Below are 20,258 nucleotides of genomic sequence, written 5' to 3' on the forward strand. Positions count from 1 at the left end.
TATCCACTGTACTAGAAAGACATTACTTGGGCAAACGTATGCAAAGGTTGGGTGAAAATGCTGAAGAATATGTTACTGTGTTGAGGAAATTAGCCTCTACGTGTATTTTTGGAGATAATTATAAGGAGAGGTTAAGAGACCAATTTATGTTGGGTTGTACCTTAGACAAAGTTAAAGAGGCATGTTGGCAAAAAGATAACCCGACTCTTTCAGAAGTTATCACCATAGCCAAGTCATGTGAACATGACTAATGCGTGAGCTGAGGAATTAAAGAAAAAAGATGATGAGGTATGTAAGGAAAGTATTATACAACTAGTCAACAAATGTAAAGACAAACAAAGTAATGCAATGTTCTTTCAACAGATCACAAGTAGTAATGGTAAGTTACAACAAAACAAAGGAAATGCTATTATCAAAAATTAATTTTCCTCCAGAAAATTCCAAGTAACTTGTTATAGATGTGGTGAATATGGACATGTAGCTAGTTTTACATATTGTATTGGTTGGAAAGCCACATGTAAATTATGTAGAAAAAGGGGTCATGTCTCAAAGTGTTATCGCAGTGGCAACATAAAAAAGAAAGATCAAGAAGGATCATGTGATGAAGAGTGTGATATAGAAGAAATCCTTTTGAGAATTAGCGAGGGAGAAAAGAGTGGTCCTTTTGATGTAGTTTTCATTGAAGAAATTCCAGTACGCACGCAGTTTGACTCTGGAGCGAAGATTACCCTAATTCTCAGGGTAATGTATGATAAGCACTTAATAAGCAAAGTAGTGTTACATAAGCCCGACATCAAAGCTAAAGGTTATGGTGGTGAACCAATTAGACTGTCAGGATTTTTCAATGGTATCATCAATTTTAAATCTAGATGACCCACAGGGAAGATCTATGTCTCTGAGAGAGGAGATTCCTTGGTAAGTTGGTCACATCAAAAGGACATCAAAGTGATCCTAGATCCCAATGAACCTCCAGCAGTAAGATTAAAACAAGATGAGTTGAGCTGTGTACATTTAAATCATGTTCAGGACTTGAAGAGTGAACAAAATAAGTTTGTACAGTCTGGCAATTGTCCTTTTGAATGTGAATTCCCAGAGGTGTTTAATGAACAATTGGGCTGCTTGAAAGGATATTCCCACAAGATAATGCTAAAAAAAATCTGTACCAGTTGTTAGTAAAGTCAGAGGTGTCCCAACTAAAGTAAAAGAGAAAATGAAAGTAGAGCTTGACAAACTCTTGAAAGGTGGCATCATCACTGAAGTCGAAGCTTCTCAATGGTTAGCTCCTGTAGTTATGGCACTTAAAGCCAATAGAGAGTCTAGGCTCTGCATAGACTTAAGAGAACTCAATAAGTGTGTGATAGTAGATCACTGCCCATTGCCAAATATATCAGAGATGCTTTCTCTATTGGAAGGAGCCAAATTTGTCTCCTCCATTGATCTAGCATCACCCTACCATCAGGTAAAACTGCATGCAGATTCTCAAGACTTGACGGCATTCAAAACACCATTTGAAACTTTTAAGTTTCTTAGAATGCCGTTTGGTCTAATTTTTGCTGCAGCAGTTTTCCAGAGAATGATGGAACACATTTTCAAAATATCAATGGGATAAAAATTTATCAAGATGACATACTGGTTTTTGGATGCACTGAACAAGAACATGACAACAGAGACAGAATGGTATTGAACAAATTAAAAGAAAATGGTCTAACACCCGAAGCAAAACAATTCAAATTTAATCTCACAAAAATTGATTATTTGGGTCACAATATTACTAGCTCAGGCATCGAACCAACTAAGGAGTTGGTAAACACAATTAACAACATGGCCAGTCCTATTAGCAAAGAAGAAGTGGTAACATTTTTAGGAATGTCTGAATATTACGCTAAGTTTATACCCAACTTTGCAGATAAAACGCACAATATGAGACTTTTGTTAAAAGAAGGCGTGAGTTTTGCATGGAACTCTGAGTGTGAGAAAGAGTTCATTTTGATTAAGCAGTTATTGTCTAAAGCTAACTCTCTTTGTAAAGTTTTGAACCTGGACAAGATATTGTGGTTATGACTGATGCCAGTGCCATAGGGCTAGGTGCTGTCATGGTGCAAGAGCATAAGGGTGTAGAACGTACTATTTTATTTTTATCCAGGAGTCTGAAGGGAGCAGAAACAAATTATTCAGTAGTAGAAAGAGGCTTTGGGAATTTTCTGGGCAGTAAGGAAACTTCGGAAATTCTTTTGGGGAAACAGTTTTATAGTCAAGACTGATCACAAGCGTTAAGAGAAATGTTTGAAAAGAAAGGTTTAGATAATATATCCTCCAGGATACGTAAATGGGTTGTCACACTCCAAGGGTTTGACTTTCCCATAGAATATGTCCCAGGAGTGAAGAACAACATAGCCGATTGCTGCTCTCGCTTGATCAAAAAAGAAAATACACAGAAGAAGAAGTGTATGAGGAGGAACTTACTGAATTTGATGATTATGCAGTTTGTATTATTAATGAAAGTGTAATAAAAGAAGATGTATGGGTCAGTGAACTGCAGAAAGATGATTCACTACAGGCTGTTTTGAGAGGTATTGAAAGCAAATGGAGCAAACATTCCAAAGTTGAAGAATCGCTGAGTTGATTTTTTCGTGTAAGGGATGAATTGGCTTGTTAGAATGGTCTCTTGAGAGGTACCAGACTTACTCCTACAACTAATTTAAGAATGCAGTTGATCGAATTTGCTCATGAAAACCATCCAGGTATTTCCAAAACAAAAGAAATACTGAGACAAGCATACTGCTGGCCTGGGATGGACATTTGTGTTGAGAGATGTGTGAGAGAATGCGTAGAATGTGGCAAGAGTGACAAGAGTCTGAAATCTAGGGTTCAACCCATGACGTTGAGAAATCTTTCCTATATGGCTTGGGAAGAAATAGCGATAGACATATTGGGTACCATCAAACATACTAGCATAGACAAGTATATTATGGTGCTTGTAGATGTGTATTCAAGATGGTCAGAGGTTAAAGTTACTAATTCTGTGCAAACCAGAGACGTAATGAAATTCTTGGATTATATTTTTGTAAAAGAGGGTTTCCCTTCTGTATTACTATCAGATAACAGGGTTCAATTTACCTCAAAGGAAATGAACAAGTATTTGAGTGATAGAGGTATTTGCCACAAAAAGTCAGCTTTATATTTACCCGTAAACTAACGGCATTGTTGGAAAGTAAAATAGGGTGCTCAAAGAGACTATTCAGCAAGCAGTATCCAAACAAAAGTGTTGGCAAATTGAAATCCTAAACAAAGTTAAAAGTTACAGATTTTCTCCTCATTCTATGATGGGTAGTATTCCCTTTGAATTGTTTCGCAAGAGGATGGCATGCACCATGTTTTTCTTTTTTTTTTCCCTCATTCGCCACCAATCTCACTTCAAATGCACACTCAAGTAGTCCGTACCGAGTGGAAAGACCCGCCTACCGGTACATAAAGTTGCTTGTGTGCTGATGAAGACACCAACTGAGATAACTATTTCGAAGCTCCAGGAGCTAGATGACCTTCGTCTTAAGTCTTCCAGTCCCAGACTGAAAGAATCCGACATGGCCCATAGAGTATTGAGGCAGCATAATCATAGGACCCAGACAAAAAAAAAAGGGGGGCCCCTTATACAGTCAGCTCCAGGTCCCATCTTGATATCAACATGTTCCAAAATGTTCTCTTCTTTTTGCTGCCAGATCTCATTAAACCTAACCTGGAAACCGCCAAGACAGAGGACTGCCAATCTAAAAAGGAGGGAGGGGTAGGGTCTGTTCATTTTATGCAAATTTGTCTCCTAGCTAGGAGGATGGCATAAAAGAGTAGCGATCTTGCAGGACCTCTGACATTATCCTTCAAGCCAAAGATGATCAAAGATAAGTCAATAGTAACAGGGCTTCCCAGTGTGTCAGTCAAGAATATTTCAATACTGTCCCAAAAAGAGGCCAGAGCTGGACACTCTTTAAACATAGGCATGCACCATGTTGTGCCCCTCTTGGATGTTAAACAAATCTCAAGGTCTGAAACATGTAAAAGATGACAGTGAGAAATTTGAGAAAGAAATGAAGAAAATGAGTGAGAACAAAAGGAGATTTGATGTCAGAAAAGCGGCAAAAGAAACAACCATTAAAGTAGGTGATATGGTTAAGATCAAAAATCCTCGTAAAGGGACAACTACTCATGGGTCAAAGTACTTGGTGCCGATGAAAGTCATTAAAATCTTAAAAAATACTGTGAGAACAGAGGCCCACAGAGTGTGGAATCTAAACAGATTTGCTAAACTCCCTGTTCATCTTCCTGATATTCATAAAGAAAGAAACTGTGGAGGGCCTGTAATGATAAAAAGTGATGATGTACAGCTAATGGGGTTCCCTTCTATTCAAAATATGCTCTACGGGGCGACGCTTCCTCTGTCGCTTCCGGATGTTGTACGGGCCCCCTTCTTGGCTTGGCGTGCCGCTCTACGGCATACCCGGTGGTCGGGGAAACTGACCCGCGTTACACCACTCTGGTATGGCACTTGGCTGCGGGAGGTCACGGGCTTGGAAGGATTTCGGGCGTGGGATCTCCTTGGGATCTCCTGTTTAGGCGTTCTGTGGCGAGGGAGTCACATGTGCTCCTTCCGGGAACTTCAGGCTCGCTTCTCGTTGTGCCCCTCACAGTTTTACAAATATCTCCAGCTGCGCCACGCGATTCGGTCCCATGTCCCTCTAGATTCGCGGATCCCTGACCATAGCCCACCAGAAGTGCAGGTGATGATGGGGTTTCTAGGAAGGGTGGGTATCTCCCGTATTTACCGGACCCTGGTCAATAACACCCCAATGGACTGGGAGGACACGAAATTGCGCTGGGAGGCCGGGTGGGACCACTGGATGAGGCCGATTGGAGGGACGCCCTTATGGCACCTAGGACGATCACCTCCTCGGCCAGGCTGCGGCTCATCCAGCTGTTTTATTTGCATACCGCCTATCTGACCCCAGAGCGCCTCCACCGTGCGGGTCTCTCTCCAGATGCTTCCTGTGCACGTTGTGGGGCGGACCCGGTGGATTTTTTACACATGGTGTGGACCTGCCCGCGTCTGGGAACCTACTGGGGCAAGATTGAGACTGAGCTAACTGAGACACTAGGGTGGGAAGTTCCCCATGATCCCAGAATGGCCCTGCTGGGGATAACGGACGGTCTGGACGGTTCCCGTCATGAGAAATTCTTCCTAACTACAGCTTTGGTAGTAGCGAAACGAGATATTGCCGCAGCATGGAAGCGGTCTGACCCACCCAAATGTGCTACGTGGAGGAGGGGGGTGGACTGGTGCGCAACACAGGAGCGCATGATGTATTCGGTGTGGGGCTGTCCTAAGAAGTTTCACAGAGTGTGGGGGAAGTGGCTAGGGGGTATAATTTAGGGGTGTCAATGCGGGTGGGGGGAGTGAAGTGGTCGGGGAAGGGGTGGGAGGTTTTGCTGTTGAAGGTCAATGAACGAATAAGATATCTTTTGATGCCAGTTCGCTTGGACGGTTGTCCATGTATTTTTGTATGTTTATTTGCAAAAATAAAAATTTGCTTATCAAAAAAAAAAGTGATGATAAGACGAGGAATACTAGGCAACGTGTCAAGCCAAGGTAGTTACATGACTATATATTGAAATGAGTGTTATATTGTATAAAAACAAGTTATGCTTTTGCTCTTGATTATATTTTACTTGTACTATCAATTTAATTTAATTTGTATTCTAGTTGTTCCATTGTTATTGGGAGGGAGATGTGTAGTATCCTATATATGTTATTTTAAGCCATTGTAAGGCATTGGGTAGAGTGCTGTGTACACTAGATTGCAACTGGTAGAATGTTAGTGTTCAGATTCCATGTCCAGAATGTCGACTTTCAAGATTAAGCTGTTGAATGAACTGGAGCTGTGTTAGCAGGCTGAGGTGTAATGGATCATCTTAATAAACCATACCTTGAAGTGACCTGTTTCCTGTTGGTTTCATCTTTACAGCCCTCTGGATTACAATGGAGTTCTCCAGTTCAGCAAAGATGCAGCAGGCTCGGGCGGGGGGAGGGGGCAAGGGGGGGGGGGAGTTCCTAGAGGCATCCACGGGCTGGAGAGGTAAGTTGGGTTCTTGGGAGATGCCTGGACACTGCTGATTGGGCCACCCAAGGCCGTCGGGCGTCAGGTGCAGGAGTGTCTTTTGGTGTCGGGTTCTTCTTACCAGCTCCGCTTGTAGTCAGGGGGACCCTTCAGGTTAAAGCTGCAGGATTCAGCTTGATGCTTGAGAGAGGTCAAAGATCACCAGATGCTCAGTCAGGATCACTGCGGAGACCTCCTCGTGGTGTTGGACCACTCGAACTCGGGCCATGGGCGTCTGGTGCAGAGTGGTGCAAATTCGCAGAGCCACCTGGATGCAGGGCAGGTCCTCCGAGCCCTGTGGGGGGAGGGGGGGCTGTTGGACAAGTCGGGGTGTTGCTGTAGTCAGGTCGGAGTCTGTACAAGCCGGTAGGGCTGGGGCCAAAGCAGTTGGTGTCCTCTTCTTTCTGGGTCAGCACAGCCCTTCATTCCTTCTTCTGCCTTCCTCGAATCTGAGGAGGCAAGGGTCAAGGTTGACCCTAAATACTAAATTTAGCGGCGTTATAGGGGTGTGCAGGTTGGGACCAATGAGTCCCTTCCTTGGGGTGGGTACACACCCTATTTTGCCATCCTCCTTCAAGATGGAGGGGACTGAGATGTGCGCTTCACCTCGCCTCATACACCTGAGGGGCGGGGTGGGCAAACCTCTCCCCCTAGCTTGGTTTTCCCGCTGAGCCTCCCGCCCAAAGTGGGGGCAGAACCAGTGGGAGCCAGTAACTGGTGGGGGGGAGCAAAAGGCAGGGACAGCTTACAAAGGCGACACGCCTTTGGAGCGTCCCCTTTATGGGCCCAACCCATCCGGAGGGAGGAGGCATAAAACCTCTGCCCCAATGGGTTTTTTATTCTGGAGCCAGAGAACGAATGTCCTTTACTCAGGGGTCCAGAAACCTGTCTGGTGGTGGCAAATGGCAGGCAGCAATTCAGGAACCACACCGGGACTGGTAGTTTTTCAGGGTGCTTCTCTAAGATGCCTCTGTGTGCATTTTACATTAAATCCCACAATGGCATCAGTGTGGGTTTAATGTGCTGAGACGTTTGCTACCAAACTTCCCAGTTTTTAGTTAAGCCATTATGGAGCTGTGGAGTTAGTAATGACCAACTCCCAGACCATATACTCTTTATGGCTTTACTACATTTACAATGTCTAAGAATGGACTTAGACATTGTATCAGTACAGGGCTCATGCCACTGTACCCTCATCTGCGGGCTAGTGCACCCTGCTAGAGGGATGACTTACCTAGGCCCCAGACAGGGGGTTGCAGGCATGGCACACAGCGATGTGTGTCAGGTCGACTCTTCACTTTTCTGTGTGTCAAAACACGAAGCCTGCAATGGCACTGTGTGGGTGTTAAGGTACAAGGCCTCTTAGGGTGGAACAATGGGTGCTACACTCTTTAGAGGCCTTCCTTGGTCAAAGTGCCCTTGGTACCTATGGTAACCTTTACAAGGGGATTACCTGTTACCAGAGATGGACCAATTGGGGGTACAAAGGTACAGCTTTGGGAAAGAACACAGGCCCTATAAACCTAATTGGCAGGGACCCAGGGCACATCAAGTCAAGTTGCCTCAGATGTCAGGCAAAAAGTGGGCGTAATCATGCAAAAAAATGTACTTTACTACAGGCAGGGAACAAAATTGGCCACTAGATCCTCCACTTGTTACCATACCTTTTGGCGGATGTGCATTTTTGACTATAGAATTCCCTAGTTTCCTGCATGCACCAGTTCTAATATGCATGTCGAAAATTAACAGAGAAGAGCCCCACTTCCCTAAGGAACAGGACACCGTATTAGACTATTAAGTCAAGAAAACAACTTTCCTTAGGGTCTGTTTATGAAATCACTCTTACTTTTACACCTTATACACTCTTATTTAACTCACAATTTTAAATATTATGAGAGATATTAATTGATTCTGAAGAAGGTGGTTATGATCACTGGGACACACCGAAACACGTTGATGCACCTATAACACTAAATCTGATGGGCTGTGAAGAATACAGTGAATTTTATATGTTTGCAGATACCCTGTGTAATATGCAATAACAAAACAGATTAGTGACTCAATAAGACACATGTGATTTTCTAGTGTACCCTCCCTGTTGGTTTTGTCTCTTTTTTCAGTTTTACGTTTATGTTTATGTTTTTATGTAATGTATTGTTTCTAACTGTGAACTAGGAGATGGCAGAATATCATCTTATATTAGCATAATATGATAGTGTTCTTTAAAGAAAACTTTTAGGCATTTGTGATGTTTACATGAAATGTTGTTTTAATGAGATCTGATGATTCTCAAATAAAGTGATAATAATATTTTATATTATATATGTGTGGTACTCAAACTCCAATGAAACCTTTGATGAATGTATAATGTGGATTGTGAGTTGAATAAGAGTGTATAAGGTGTGAGTGATTTGATAAACAGACCCTAACGGAAGTTGTTTTCTTGACTTAATAGTCTAATATGCATGTCACCAGTACAGCCAGAATGACTATTCTACACCCTCAGATGAGGACACCTTCTCCACCGATGAATAGCTCTTAGTGTACATTGATATAGTGCCTGAACCTTTTCCTCACTTTATTAGTATGCTCTGATTGCTTGATATGATTCGAGTACATTATACTAAAAAGGTCAAGCATTTAATGTAATGGCTTCCTTATAATGCTGTATATAAGTCTTATTTTGAATAGTGGTAAACTTTTAACATCACCGTTTGGTAAGCATATTATTGTCCACTAATAACCACAAAACTGCTGTGGTGGGGGCCGTTGCATGTATGATCACTGATCACAGATTTTCCTGTATGTGCTTTTCCCACAGTGTTCCCCTTCACACTTTTTTAAGAGAAAAGTGGTATGTAAATACAATTAAATAATCCCTTTGTCAGAACTCCTTCCAGAGGACCGCGGAGGGCAAGCATGGGTTACTGGGCCCAACCTTTGGGGTTGAGGCCTTTTACTCCTGATGTCCTGGGGCCCGAGCTATGGGCTCTGAGCAACTGGGTCAAGTGCCCCTTCTGCATTTGACATCAGTAATAACGTGGTCGAACAGTCCAAGGCTTCCTCGAGGGGATAGAGGGAGGTATGGACACAGGGGAGTGAACACAGATTCCCAACTGACAATGCGTACAGCAGCAGCAATAATCATTGTCCACCCAAATACTAATTTTTATGACAAAAGATACGTATTTTACTTTCTACCACTACCAGCACAAAGGAAAAATACAACATTCCCAAACAAGTATACAATATTCCTGATGTCGGAGATCTAATGTATCTTAGGTGGTTCCCTGTACCACTTCCTACTCGCTTTAGCAATAGTTTTTATACCCCATCCAGTATTGGAAGCATCCAAGGTATGCTCCACTATTAGCCTGAGTCTGACTAATCCATTATGACTGCATTTTTAAGGTCAACAGTGTTCCTGCACTGAATCACTAATTAGCAGCAAGCTCCCCTGGAACCAACCAGCCCAAAATCAGTCTTAACTGCACCTCACAGGATTGGAGTGTCTGGAGTTCCTGAGCACTCCCCTTTCATGGACGCTAGAGCAACAACTGTCGATTCAGATGAGTTTGCTGCCCATGGCTCAAGTAGCTAACACTCCACTGTTAGAGAGTCTTCATACGCAGTCGCACCTCCACAGCAACTGAAGGTTCTCGACAGCTCCTCTGCACCAGGTCAGTAACTGGTTCCTCCTGCAATGGGGGGAAGGGTTGATATGTAGATCCTGGTGCAAATCCTTTTTCCTGGGCAAGAGCACAGGGTCCACAGCGGCCTCACTTCTCTCAGTGATGACTCCAACCAGGTCACTTAACTTGCTGGTCCCGGTAACCCTCCTGGCATATGGGGTCATCGTATTCTCACAATAGATGGCTCTAACCAGCACAGTGAATCCTTGGCAGCAGCCCCTCCTGGCATCTGCGGTCGCGGGCCACTACCACACACGGGCTGCAGTCCTTACCGTGTGGCAGTCTTCTCAGGGTGTCTCATCCTGGCACATGGGGTTGGCACTCTTTTATTATGCAGGGCTCGGCTAGACAAGCAATGCATGCACATAGCTCAACTCCCGACAACCCTCCTCTGGCATTCTAGGGTCGCCGACTATCGATCTGTACATGGGCAACAACCCAATGTGTGGAACATCTGTCTCCTCACATCTCGCTAAGGGATTCCACTCGACAGGGCTCCCCACTGGAACTCACTTCCTCCAGGGCAGGTGGTCTTGAATTCCCTGGGTGATGTCCCCTCACCTTCCTTGGAGACCAGCAGGCCTAGTCACAGACAAAAGTCTTGCAGAGCTTCCTTCTCACACAGCCCGTCTGACTGCTTACCAGATCACAATTTTTGGGGGCTCCAGCTCCCCTTTTATAGTCCATTTATAGACATCAGATGCAATTTAGAGTCTGAGTCTTTGAATATTATGTTATGGGTATGTTTTTTTGAAGTGCCCACTCCTCTTCCCTCTCTTGAAAACAGTCTGTCACAACAGTAGGGACACCAAAGCTGATAGCACCACAACACAGGCCATGGAAGTGACTTGTGCTCAAACCTGGATGTCAGCCACAGTGATATGTGTATCGAAAGGTTAGCCCAGGGGCCCAGACCTACTCTTTATAATTCTCTTATCAGCCCCATCTCCTTTCTGAGATGTGCCCGGGCCCCTTCCGTGTGACCTCTCACTGAGAATTAGGGATCCAAACATCAGTATAGTTGGGTACTCAGGGCAGGGGTGCACATCCATCACCATGCAGAGGACTTTTCCATCCCAACACCCTCAATTTACTGACTAAATTGCATAGACAAAAGCATTGATCATGTTATCATACGTATCTGGTCTCCTACCACCAAAATTGGGTATCTCACTGAGGCGAACCTCGTTTACAATTAATGTCCCAGTTTTAAAGGGTCAACATGCCTTTGCACATAATACAACATTGAGGAGCACTAATCCATTTCTTGAAGTTCCCCCAGATTAAAAGTGCTACCAGAGATACCTACTCTGGGGTCATGATAGACTGTAGTTCTCGATAAGGGACCATATGAACTGTACTTAAGAGTACTTATCTTGAGCAAATTGGTATGGCATTAACTTTCTATATTTAAGAACACTTGTTGCTGCAAATCGTTATCATTTAGTTTGTTTTATGTGTTTGTTTTTTGTGATTGTTATTTCAAAAGAATGTACTTGTAAGGAAGCTATTAATACTATTAAGGCATAGATCATGATCAAAGTAATTTAATTAGGCACATTGAATAATGTCTGTGTGTCATGTAGAAAAGTGATAGGAAATCCATGGCAAGTGGGGGTCCTCTTTTGCACAGTATCTGATCCCTCCCCCTTGGAATTTACCTGGATCAAACACCGTATTTTATATATGATTGCTTTTCTAGCACCTGCCACTAGCCATTTTCTTACGTTGCATTTTTTTGCTGTGCTGAGGTATTAATCAGCCAAGGTTGCATTCACCATGCCCCAGAGGTCAAGCCTAGAATAGCTTGCCACTATTCTCACATATTCTTCCACTTCTTTGCTAGGGTAGTTTCCTCATCAGTCGCCTTTTTTGGATACTGTGACAATTATTAAGCAGGATTCCCTGCAGCCTCTTGTAGACATTTTGGAATGTAATTTTATAATCTACATCCATATACGAGGAAGAGGTTTTGCTGCTGATCCGTGGAATAACAACACTAGAGGCTTGTGGTCAGTACACAACATAAATTAATTTCCATAGATATAGATGTCAACATGACAGCAATCCAAAAGTACAGCTATACCTATTTTTATAATATGTGAGTCTATTAATGCCTGACCAGCATATGCAACAGGTGCCTTTGTTGGAGAAGAACTGTTCCTAACCCTTGGGGCTAACATCAACCAAGAACTATGCCAGATCAGTGAGCAGGTATGTCCTGGTCTCCTTTAGGTTCTCAGAGCACATTTTGATAGGAAAGTCATAAGTTTTGTTTTTTGGTTGTTTGGACACATTTAGCACCACTTTCATGGGGCCAGGACTGGGTGGGCACCACTTGCATTGCACTACTCACTCCAGGCAGAGTCCAGTTGCTGGGTCAAGGTTGTTGGAGCTTTTTATGTCCCAGTAGTTCAGAACAGGAGGCCCCCCATTTAGCCTTAGAATAACACTGGTGGTCCTGGTATCAAGAGGCAAGGCAGGCTTCAAGTAGTAGGGCAGTACTCTGAGGATACAAGGCAGGCTTCTAGCAGCAGGGCATTCCTCTCGAAGTACAAAGCAGTCCTTAAGCAGCAGGACAGTCTCTAAAGTACAAAGCAATCCTTTTGGGGATACTCCCCAGGTTCAGGAGTGAGCTAAAGAGTGGGTCAGAGGGTACTATTGTTATATCCTGGTGCCAGCTTTGTAGTGGACAACACCTCTAGAGTCCTCCCCACCCCACTGATGGGTCTGTAGTTTTCTTCCAGGCTCCAGGGGGTCTGAGGTGACAAAAGAATAGTGTGAAGTTCTTCGTGAGTGTGCTGAGGCAGCTCCTTTGAAAGGCAAGTGGGACAGGGAACAGCTCCACGCCACACATCCTGGCAGAATGGATCATCCTGCAAACATCTAATCCACCTTTTGCTCACTGTCTGGGAGGACTACACAAAGGCCAATTGCCATGCTAATCATAGTCTTATGACCCAGGACACAGCCTACAGGCACCAAATGGTTAGGACAACAAAATGCTAACTTTCTAAAAGTAAACACTAGGAGATGATGGACTTAGCACTTAAACTTTTCAGACACTCACCCCCAGTCACAGATATGGGTTGAATTCATCATCGTGCTTTAGCTCACTTCGCCACCCCAGTTCAGACACAGCTATATGCAAATCAGTCTTGACCCTGTGCCTCATGGGAACAGTCCAGCCCGAACTGCTAAGCCATGTCTTCCCTGGACCGGAAACAAGCATCCTGGGACCGGTTTCGGGCTAACTGCCCTCATCAGCCAGGCTAGCTTGAATCCAGTGGCAAAGTGAGCAAGGGACCCACTTTTGGGCATTCCCTGCCAACTTAGGGTGAACAAAGCAGAAACAAGGAGATGATGGACAGAGCACTGAAACTTTTCAGACACTCACCCCCAGTCACAGATCTCGGTTGAATCCATCATCGTTCTTTAGCTCACTTCGCCACCCCAGTTCAGACACAGCTATATGCAAATCGGTCTTGACCCTGTGCCTCATTGGAACAGTCCAGCCCGAACTGTATCAAGCTATCCTGGCTGAGGAGGGGTGAAACCCTGAAACCGGTCCTTGTAAGCTTGTTTACGGTCCAGGAAGGACCTGGCTTGGCAGTTCGGGTTGGACTGTTCCCATGAGGCACAGGGTCAAGTCTGATTTGCATAATCCAGGTCTAAACTGGGGTGAAATGGTGAGCAAAAGAATGATGGATTTAACCCAGATCTCTTGACTGGGGGGAGAATGTTTTGATTTGTTCTGCATTCCATCCATCAATTGTGTGTCTTTAACTTTCTAAAAGTAACATTTTCAGAATTGTGACTTAAAATCCGACCTTACCAATAAAAACTATTTTAGATTACAACTCTGTAGAGACCAAACGTGACATTTCTACCTGTTCCCAAAATAAAAGTTATCACTTTATACATGTAATAAGTTAACCCAATATTATTCAGTGGGAGAGGAAGGCCTCCCTGCAGTTAACAACACATTTAGTAGTTTTTCACGATCAGTATATATATTAAACGTAAAAGAACATGTCCAACTTTTCAAATGCTATGCACCCTACCCAATGGGCTGTTTAGGGCCTACCCTACGGGTGATTTATATGTATTGTAAAGGGAAGTTGACGTTTGGAAAAAATATTTTTTTGCCAGGCCAAATTGGTTGTTTAAAACTGCACACAAGATGCAATGGCAGCCTGAGACATGTTTTAAAGGGCTATGTAAGTGGGTGGCACAATAAGTGCAATGGATTAGGCCCAGATCTCTCTACTGGGTGAATGTTTGACATTGTTCAACATTCTGTCCATCAATTATTCTTTTTGCATTTTCACCCTGAGTGGGATGGGTATGCCCAGATGTGGGTCCTGTGCTCTCCATGGCACTGGAGTCAAGCTAGAGTGGCTGATGAAAGGGGAAACCCCGAAACCGGTCCTAGAATGCTTGCTTTCCAATCTAGGGAGAACCTGGCCTGGCAGTTCGGGCTGGACTGTTCCCATGGGGAACAGGGTCAAGACTGATTTGCATATGGCTGAGTTTAAACTGGAATGGCATGGGAAGCAAACAAACAATGGATTTGGCCCAGAGCTCTGTACTGGGGTGAATGTTTGACATTGTTCCCTATTCTGACATCAATTGTTCTTTTTGCAGGCCCACTGGTAGCATTTAATTTACAGGCCCTTGGTTCATGTTGTACCAATTAACTAGGAACTTATAATTAATTAAATGTGCCAATTGGGTTTATGCTAATACTACAATGCTTAGAGGAGTGAGCACATGCACTTTAGCACTGGTAAGCAGTGGTAAAGTGCACAGAATCCTAATGCCAACCAAAACGAAATTCAGAAAATCAAAGGGGTGAAGGCAAAATGTTTGGGGATGAACCTGCAGAGAGGACCAGATCCAACAGTAATTATTATCCATTTTGGAAAGCACTAAGGCTGATGCCACCAGTTACGCTGTGTGCTGTGCGCTGTGCAGCTGCAATTAAGTTTTTACCAAGTCTATGTTCGTGTTGCCTTCTCTTTGTCTTTATTTTGGTGTGGTGCACAATTGGGTGATACTATGACCTTCTAGCCCTATTAAAATATACTGGCAGTCAAGCATGTTGGCCTTTCATAATACTTGGATAACAGCATGAAATTTGGTTTAAATCATGCACCTCGGTCTTTACGCATTTTTAGTAGAGGGGTCATGCACTCCTATTTAGGAGGACCTGACACACTAAGAAGCATGGCTACACTAGCAACACACATAAGGTACTCCTTCCACATGACTTGCTAGGTGGTGAACAGGCATCACTATATGCATAGGAAGCCCTCCTATGATGAGAAGCGAAGCCAGTCGGGATTGCCATCCAACGGGCTTATGGGGATGGTGTACGTGAGGCATCTCCTACTTTTACCTCTTCTTGGCACAGCACCCAGTAGTGTTTGGTTCTGAAAGTATGCACACCTATTATGAACCACAGAAGATACTAATCATAGCCCTTATAACTCATAATTTTGAAGGGTGACAGAATTGGTGTCATCTGACTAGGGTGGCCCCGGGAAGAAACACTGCCCTTTTAGACATACACGTTTCTTCAGTTGCCTTCTTATCGACACAATGACTTTTGATACACATTTGCTTGTGTGACAGTGCAGGATTAGTTTCCCTGAAACCATATTGCTTACATTTCTACTTTGTAAGTACAAGGCCTGAACACCCTTTGTGTAAATGTTGTTGTTTGTTTATTATTCGTCCATGAGGTGGCAGGGCTATCACAGAGGCAATAAACAATGTCAGCCTGGCTGAAGCCTTGACACGGAATCATGGATGGTGTTACAAATACACATACATTTCCGTGCTCAAATTAGAGGAGCACTCTGCTGTCATTGCGAGGTCATCGCTGTGTCGGAGACTCAGCCCAGCTGATTCCTGTTTGCCCTCAGTGAGGAGGGATGGGTAACTTGTGGCGAAGACGGAGACCTACATACCTTCCTTCAGGTAATGGGGATTTAGATTATCCAGTAGGGGATTCTTGGCAGAATACCTGCCCTAGACAACTAGCTTAGGGAGTGCCTAGTAGGAGTAAACAATACCCAGTACTTTTCTGCTAGCATATATATACTGTTGTATCACAATGGTGAAATCATTAATTAATTTCACTGTCCTTATATTTCTGCTCACTTTTATCTACTTCTGTCTATTAATCATTGCAGCACACTTGTTTTAAACAAGAATCACAATGGTTCAATAAATATTGATAACACCCCTTTGTATATTTCTTGTGTATCTCTATGAAAGAGCACGAGTGACTGACAGAAAAAGTTCTAGATCTGTTACCACGATTTCCTAGGGAGTCAGGGTTGTCATGTTCTGAGGTTGCCCAAGCCATTTGTTACCTTGCCACGTTTAGGGGTACTTATTATGTTGGCACTGTAAGCTAGCAGGTCTATAGGCCAACATATCTTCAGGGGGTGCATGGAATCAGCCTGCACCATTCCGTTTATGTTGTCCAACAAATGAACAGTTTGTACTGGAAAGTGGAAACCGTATGACATTGGGGTGCAGGAGTAAGGGGGCTTTTGTATTGTTGTATACTTTGAGTGGAGGGCACTCCTTTTCTCCTCTAATTTCCCCCACGACTAGAACTCCACCAGAGCTTGTGACATATGCTGTTTAATTACTTCACTTCAACTGTAGGTATTTTAGGAACCCACAAGGAGATATTATTCATGTTAGTTTTCTTGCATTCTATATTACTAGGACTTTTTCTCAGCACTCAACTCTTTAGTATGTGTTCTTTACTTAACCTTAATCACCCTTTTTACTAGTTATTTTCGATGTAATTTTCTTATTCGGTGTTTTGTCAGAGAGAGAAAGAGAAGGCTCATTACGAGTGGGGCAGTCCTTTGCCGCATGTGGCTTGTGCCTACAGTGTCCGCACCGTGCCTTGGACATCTTGGGCCTTGTCTTCTTTATTTTATAGTTTTATAGAGCGCGAACCAGACCAGTGAGGGTATCAGAGCGCTTTACAGGATTGATGGGGAGGAATACAAAGAGTAAGGATGGGAGGGATCAAATTGGGAGAGATAGGGATACATTATACGGGAGGAGCACGCAGTCTAAAGTCCAAGCTACATGTGGGATAGAAATTAAGGCAGGTAGATATAATATACAAAAAAGCTACATTATACAGGAGGAGCACGCCGTCTGAGGTCCAAGCTACTACATGTGGGATAAAAATTAAAGCAGGTAGGTATAATATACAAGAAGGCACGCAGTCTCAGCTCTTGGGAGGATGCCCAGGAGTGCAGAAAAATGTATCATCCTTGGAGGCCGTGGATAATGCCACGGTGGAGGGTGGAACATGTCAATGAGGTGATTGTAAAGTATTCATTAGATGAGGTATTTTCCCATTAGGAAAGTTTTGATTCCCTTCTTAAAGTGTGCCAAGGACGGAAGTCTTCTGATGGCGGGTGGGAGAGAGTTCCAGATTCTTGGTGTGGCCCCAGAGAAGGCCCGATTGTAGGTTTTTTTCTTCCAGAAGCGTGCTGGTTGCAGCAGCAAGTCTTTGGCAGATCAAGAGTTTCTGGCTCCTCTGGATATCATGAATTTTTGTGCGAGAAATGTAGGGGAATTCGAGTACAGAGCTTTGTGAGTAATGCAGGCCAGTTTAAATTGTATTCTGGCCTCTAGGGGAAGCCAGTTCAGAGCTTTGAGGTGGGGAGAGATGAGGTCAAATTTTTATGACCCCGTTAGGAGTCTGATGGCGGTTTTGAGGCAGGCTTTCAATGGGGCCAGAGAGTTCTTGGGTAGCCCTGCAAGAGTAGAGCATCCATATTCAAGTCTGGAAATGACTAGAGCTTGGGTTGCCATTTTAAGGTCGAACACATCGAGGAAGGGTTTTAGGTTTCTTAGGTAGCTCAGGTGGAATCTAGCCGTTTTGGCCATCGAGTTTCTATGGCCACGCATATTCAGGCTGCCGTCAAGGGTTATTCCAAGGGATTTCGACGAGTCAACAATGGTAGGAGGGCAGTTTAGTGCAGTGATGGTCTTGATCCATTCCTGGATGTCTGGATTGGGTTTGGGTGGGGAGATCAGAAGAAATTCAGTTTTATTTGCGTTGTGTTTAAGCTGGTTGACGGTGAGCCAATGGACTGTCAGCTTCAGGGCCTCGTTTAGGGAGAAAATGTCCTCAGGGGAAGAGATTTTTATGTAGACCTGTGTATCGTCGGCGTACGTAAGGTAGGAGATGTTGGCGGCACGAAGCACCTCGGTGAGAGGTTCAAGGTAAAGGTTGAAGAGGGTAGGGGAGAGGGTTGATCCTTGGGAGACCGGAGAGGGGGCGCATAGATCACCATTGATGAGGACTCTCTGTGAGCGGTTTGGGAGGAAGGATCTAAACCAGCGTTTCCCAAACTGTGATCTGCGGACCCCCAGGGGTCCGTGACACATTCCCAGGGGGTCCGCAGGACGGACTTGAGTGACTGCAGTCCTAGTGAAAAACAAAACACCCATGCGCTCTCACAGCACAGAAGAGCTGTGAATGTTGGCGCAGGGGCGGCGAAACCACAATACAATCGCAGCAAAACCACAATACAATCTGGCCAATCACCGTTCAGCTTTAGGTGCAAGCTGAAGGGTGATTGGCCTTAAGGCTTATTATTTTATTATTTACTTCTGCCGTTACCCGACGTCGAGCTTGCACAGCAGTGCGTGCATTTCCTCTTGTGTTTGCGGCCAGCCCCGGGCATTTTGCTACCATATGTCCCCTTTTTCCCTTCAAGCAGAGTGCTGCTGTGCCTCTTGTATTGAGGCTGAAGAGCATTCGAGCACCTCAAACCGGCAGGAGGGCTCTTCCTCTGGAACTACATGTGAGTGTTTTATTTAAGTGTATGCAGGCATATACAGTAAAAGCGCGCGCATGCTTGTCTTTCCAGTTTTTATGTCAGCCTCATGTAACATAGCTGCCATTGTTTCAGATTGCCTATGTGTGACATTTTCATAATTTCAATGAAGTGCGCGCGTGATGCACCAAGAGCTTTTGGATGCAGTTTGTTACTTGTTGGTTCTGACCACTTCCGTGGCGGGTAGGAATGCTGCCAGTGCATAGCACTTGCTGTCCTGAACTCTTCCAGTCCCTTATGTTTGCCAAAGCTGCCACCGATTTTGCTGCCACACTACCTGCAACTATGCCTCCTTAAACTTAGGCTGCATGCAGCTCAGCACACACCACCCTCCCGCTATTTACAAATGCTGGTATTTATGGAGGAGCGCTGCTGGAGTGCTGGAGGCTAATCCGAGGCAGCAAGTATGGGAGAGATTGTGGCTTACACAAACCTTTGTGACACTGACCCGGGGCATTTTGCTACCATATGTCCCCTTTTGCCCTGAAAGTGGAATTTCACCCGGCAGGTGGGCTCTTCTCCCTCTGGAACTGCATGTGAGTGTTTTTACAAGTGTACACCCACATTTACAGTAAAAGCGCGTGTGTGCTTTAAAAAGTCTTTCCTTTTTATGTCATCCTCATGTAAAATAGCTGCCAATGTTGCAGATTGCCTATATGTGACATTTTCATAATTTCAATGACATTTTGGGTGACATTCAAAGACTACAAGTGACACTTATTTGTGAGCAAAAATCAAGCAATTATAGAGCTGTTTATGTTGATTTTTGTGCCTGTGGCGGCTGCTGTGGAAAGGCACATGTGAATAGGTTATCGTTACTTGGCAGGCAGGTAAAAATAGATGCAGCCAGGGTCAGCAGTAGGATTTTCGTGCTGCTGTCCAATTGCTCACTTTCCATAAGCCCTTGGGTAAATTTTGTCTGCTATCAAGCTTTCATACTCAGACATATCAAGCTCTTATACTGTGAAGCCTTTGCGGTTTGTTGTTGGCCGGGGACGGGGGCAGTGGGCCTCCTAACAGGAGAGGGTCATATCAGGTCCCACGCGAGGCCTCTCTGAAATATGCCTAAACTGCACTGCTCACCCCGTGGAGGTAATATGTTGTTCTGCTGTCTGTGTCTTGTAAAAATTGCTTGGGGGTCCCCGGCCTCCAGTAGTGATTCAGTGGGGGTCCTCAGGAGTCAAAAGTTTGGGAGCCACTGATCTAAACCATTCAAGGACGGTGCCATCCAACCCCATCCTGAGTTTGAGGCGTTCTAGGAGAATTTCGTGGTTAACCGTATCAAAGGCGGAGGAAATGTCTAGAAGGATTAGGAGACAGGTTTTGCCTAGGTCTAGGGCTTGGAGGGGGTAATCCACAATGTGGAGGAGGGCGGTTTCCGTGCTGTGTCCAGGTCTGAAACCTGATTGGAAATCATCTAGCAGGTGAAAGTTGTTGATGTGTAGGCTTAGCTGCTGTTGCACACATTTTTCCAGAACTTTGGCAAGGAGTGGGATATTGGATATAGGTCTATAGTTCTCAGCGGAGGCAGG

This window comes from Triturus cristatus, chromosome 3_2 (genome assembly GCF_964204655.1).
Source record: "Triturus cristatus chromosome 3_2, aTriCri1.1, whole genome shotgun sequence".
Lineage (NCBI taxonomy): Eukaryota > Metazoa > Chordata > Amphibia > Caudata > Salamandridae > Triturus > Triturus cristatus.